This window comes from Diuraphis noxia, unplaced genomic scaffold (assembly GCF_037042655.1).
Source record: "Diuraphis noxia isolate RWA-SAM2 unplaced genomic scaffold, SU_Dnox_SAM2 contig0002, whole genome shotgun sequence".
NCBI classification, from domain to species: Eukaryota; Metazoa; Arthropoda; class Insecta; order Hemiptera; family Aphididae; genus Diuraphis; species Diuraphis noxia.
Genome location: NW_028301712.1, coordinates 10,136,210 through 10,141,932, shown reverse-complemented (window position 1 = coordinate 10,141,932; position 5,723 = coordinate 10,136,210).

Sequence of the window (5,723 nt, the reverse complement as noted above, 5' to 3'; positions counted from 1 at the left end):
CATTCACGGTCTCACTGGTCTCAATCTTTTAAAACAATGGAATTGTTTCTATATTAATTTTAAAAAATTGGATTGGTTCTTAAAATCACTATGTATATTGGTAAAGACTATTAAGCTTGTTTAGGATTTGTTTTAAATATTGTACGTTGATATATTTTGTAAATCTGTAGATTATTGTAGGTAATAAGTTTTCCGTACAGCCGTACCTATACCTATAAACTATAATAATTATTGTTGGTAGTAGGGAGTACAATAGATATCGGACCACGAATCTTAAACGATTTTTATACTAATGAATACCTAGAGAATAGGGACATTATTTTGATTTTCTGACAATCACAGACTATCATTTATAAACTTTTGATTTAAAAACTATTTTGATTTTATTGAGTAAATACCGATTAAGTTATTATTACTATAAAATCTTATGAAATCTATTATTACTAAATTACTAAACTAATCTATTAAAATTCTAAATATCTAAATATCTACTATTTTAAATACTAGATCCAAAGAACTACCAGTCATAATTAATACAATGCCGAATTGCCGACAATGTCTTCTTCATAAGAATTTAGCCTGCCTGTGATGTTGAGCTTAACTATACCAATTTATAGTTATAAAATAATATAATGTGTAATTATACCTACCTATTATTCCCCGTTGAACGCCAGATGTTATGAGTTAACTGTTACTATTTATCACCACCAATTAGTAATTACCTATTTTGACTAGAAATTTACTTGAAAATATACTCTAACATTCGCAAACATCATATTATATTATGACTGTTGTATAAACTGTTTTCTACTAAAATGTTAATACTATTATTATTATTTTAGTAAAATTACAAATTAATCTCAGGGGAGGAGAATTTCAGTAGTTACAACTGTTACAAGACATTTATGATATCCTGTGAGCTGTGATCGTATAGTGTTCCGTTGGTGATCTATATAAATAAGTATCTACATTTATTACCTATTATACCAATATATTCAAAAAATTTAATGACTTAACAATACTATAACAAATCTCAACAAAACAGAAAGCCACTCCGAAAACATTAGTTCCGACACATGCAGATAGCCGAAAACATTCCGCTGACGCTTCTACGATTTCCCAAACTATGATTACGAAACACGAATATCAACGGCATACCTGTAGCTGCGGTCCTAAACTACGGACAACACCGATTGGCGATGATTATAAGAGCGTCATCTGGTGGTCGGCGAGTGGTCCTCGGCAGGTGGCCACGAATCATAACACGCAAATAACCTAACCGTAAATCAAGCTACAACAGACAACAGTACAACCAATACGGTTTAAAAACCAACGTTTAGGGGACAGGAGCACAAAAAAACACGAGAAGCACTGCTGTATTACGATCGTTATTATTGTATTCGATGCATTTTACAAAGGGTTTTCTGTATCTAAATAGACACACTGCACTTCAAGTCCGGGGACACTCGTTTTAGATAATCTGTGTACTAAGATTTTGCTATAAAAATTATTTCTACTAGAACAAATGATAGATAAATATTATAGATCAATAAAAAAGATTTATCAATAAAATTGCATGTATTTATTTAATTTATAGGAAGTATACAAATGTATTTTATTGTTGTTTTTAGATTTTGAGCGAATCGATGAATATATAGGTTTTACAATAAGTTTTTTTATTAGTCACACCTTTTTGAAGCAGTTAAAATTTTCAATTTTGAATACTTTAACTCTATCACTGTTTTCTGGTTGTTGATTGTTGGTTTTACATTTTTAAGTTTTAATATTTTAAATAATCATATAACTAGCTTAAAAATAAAGATTTAATAAAAATTCAAAGACATAACCACATATGATAATGTTCATACTTTTAAGTATTAAAATTTATTCTATAATAGGACAATAAACACAACTCATTTTATTTATTTTCTGTGCTACTATCATAATCTTTTTTTTGGTGTTTAAAAAAAAAAAAATTTACTTTTATACTACTAAGAATTACCAACGGATAACAAATAGTAGTAATTATAATTTTTAATGCGACAACAAACTGCCCTCTGAATAGTGAATACTGATACTGACTATAATTTAATAGATAGGAAATGAGTTAGTGAGTATAGCTCCTGAGTAACTGTAGTAACTACATTCAACGTCTGTATAATGATAATATCAAAAATCGATACCGAGAAGAATGTTTGAAAACATTTTTTCTTATCAATTCCTATAATACTTCACAAAATTTTCAAAATATTTTAACTCTTTTAAAGTTATTTATAAACATATTTTTTTCTGTTTTTCTAATTTTTTATTCTATAAATGTCAATAAAATATTATTCGTCATGTCAAAAAATTTGAAAATGTAATACAATAGGTTCCCCATAAGTTGATATTATATCAAATGTAAAATATTAAGAAATACATAGTCACGATTTTTTATTTATAACTGTTGAAAGTTCAAATTTTACAAAATGTATTTAATTTAAAATTTACAAATTATTTAGTTTAATTATCCTTATTAACTGACAAACCGTCTTCGGACTCTCCGTTCATAAATTGTTTTTCGTATACAATGATATTAATGATATTGGCTGCATACGAATTGCGTCCCGCGGCAAAAATTCCTTCCGAATTGCGTCCCGGGTGTTTTTTGAGGTCATACTAATTGCGTCCCGAATTAAATAAAACAATATTTCCCTTCCCATTTTTGCAGACTTAGGACTGTCTGTAGTAATAGTTACTACAACATGTAGGTTAAAAATATTGGTTTTGCTTAACATATTAACAACACCACCGTTCTAAATTATTTTTTAAGTACTTGTGGAAGCGAAATCTGTACACAACAATCACAAATAAATCCCTTTGTTTTTCACTAAACATAATTTTAATTTCCCTCGCCATAGTTATTAAAAGTTAAAAACTTGGCTTAAAAAAAGTGAAACGTGTGAATAAGTGAACCGTTTACACTGAACTGCGACAATAATAATTGTGTTTGTCTACAGAACGTAACTCACTATAAAATTATCAAAGTTTTAACATAGTCGTTTTTATTAAATCTATAATAAATTGACAATAACCATTAATTTCGCTTTTTAAGATATTACAGGTACCTAATAGGGACGCAATTAGTATTATACCTTTTTATACCTTTTTATACGGGACACAATTCGTAAGCAGCGATATCATTGTATTAAAATTTAATACCATCTATACTAGTGACGCACTTTATCCAGTGGCGACATTTCAGTTTTTGAGAAGGAGACAACATTTTTGAACCATCTATAATATAAAAAAACACCACTCGCTAACAATTACAATTTTATCTCAATAAAAATAGCCTTTTTACATAATTTCATAAATACTAGTTACTGTCATTGATATCTGAGATACGACATAAATAACTCACTTTTTGAGGGATACCAAATACTACCTATTAGCTGTTGATGATGACTTATTTTGAGAGGAATTTTACCCCATAGGACATCAGTCCTATTTACGCCAAATGTGAGTAAAAATGTATTTACAAAAAATAAAACAAAACATACAATAAATGATTAAATATTTATTATTAATTTATGTTTTTGAAATATACATTTCTCAAAATTATCTATACATTGCTAAACTACTAACTCTTACAAAACCATCTAAACAGCCTATCTTCCTGGTATACTAAATGGAAAGTAAAAATTAATTATGAAAAATCATCACACATTACCTTTTCTTTAAGACAGGGTGAAATACCTTTTATTAAACTAAACAATCAACGATACCAACAGTCTCCAACATTCGTTACCTAGACCTAGCTCTAGACTTGTGCAGAGCATATAAAAATTAAACGCAATACTCTAAACCTCAGGAGGAAATCACTACACTATTTAATAGGTGATTACTCCAAACTTAACTTCAATATCAAACTACTCATTTATCAGACACTTCTCATGCCAATATGGACTTATGGTATCCAGCTATGGGGTGCGGCTAAATTTTCAAATTTAAACAGAATATTATATAACAAAATTAACAAAATGCAATAACAACATTTTAATCAATCACCTTATACATAATAACTAATGCCCCCTTTTACGTATCCAACCACACACTCCTCATAGACATACACATTAAAACTGTATCAGAAATGTCGTCAATTATACATAAACGCTATTGTTTACGACTAGAAAACCACCCCAACCCGCTAATCACAGCACTTAGGTAACTCATAAACAATACCAGGGAATCCCCAAAGAAGGCTTAAGAGAAGATGGTACCCGTGACCTACTCTTAATCTTATTTAAAAAAAAATATCTAACATAACAATTAAATCAATGTAGAGTACAGCCGCTGGGTTTTCATTTTATCAAGTAGGTAATTCATGTCATACTTATTATAGCTCATATTCTTATTGTTAAAACTAATATTTACAGATTGTATATATTCTAATAAAAAGAAAAAAAAATGTTTTTAAAATGTTACTTAGATAGTTAGAATGTTAGATGCTAATCTTTTAGTCTTCTTAGCACCAAACATGTCAACAGATTGATTTAAATCTTTTAGTTTACCGAATGAAAGAATTTTAAATGTTAATTTTTAGCGGGCTTGCGACCCATATCCGACCCGTTAATGATAAGGAGGCAAATTCCCAACCTGCCACCAGTGCTGTAAAGAACAGTGACACCCAACAGGGCGTCAAAGTGGTTCAAATGAACCAGGTAAATTTAGGGTGGGTACCTCATAGGTGGGTCGGTACTTGGTGCTGGTGGTTAAGCACTTGATAATTAGAGTAACCTCAGACTTGAAACATCATAGTATCAAACATTCAAACATAGGCTTGGTAGTTGGTATATCTATCATTCCACATAGACGCATAGACTTAAAGAAATAGACGGAACACTAAGCCCGAGGACTGGGAGGCGTGGTCGTGCCAATCGGATTAAGAGAGATAGAATGAGCTGTATCATGAGAGTGAGAGAAATGTCCTCTGCTCCGAGGACAGCCAATTAAAGCGTTCGTTCAATTTTATTACTATATGAATGATAAGACAATTATTTGTGATAGTATTATTTATACTTAATTAATTTAAAATACTTATTAGTTATTAGTCTTATACTCTTTTTACTAGGTAATAAACTTATAACATAACCTACGTCAATAAATAATATGATTACAATTGTGAATTGTTCATAGTTTCTATAAGCAATAGTTATTATATTTTTATTATAGATAAGTTTAAATATTGAAAATTATTCCCGCTATTTTTCAACGCCCGATCCTCGTAATAAGCTCCGCCCATTTGCACGCGTTATCATGCCTAATGTTCCGTCTATTTCTTTAAGTCTATGCCACGATTAAAGATAATATGGTTGCCCAACGAACTATGATAAGAAACAATTTAATGGAGCTCATAAATTCTTTTATTATCAACGATACCCTAGAAACTTTCACTAGCGCTCATAGAATATGAATTAAGTACTAGGCATCTGAATTCAATAATGTTCTGTGATAACAGTGATAATATGCACAATGCACAATATTTTCCCGCGAAAATATGAAAAAGTAAACGTGATTAAAAATACGAACTTTTCAACGATTTTTACAATTGTGATTTCGTGATTCGTAATTTTAGTGTTAATTGTACTTCTAGTAAAGAAATATCTACTTTTGGTGTTTTACTTTGACATTTGAATGTAACGTGCATCAAACTGATATGCTAACTGATATATGTAGTACGT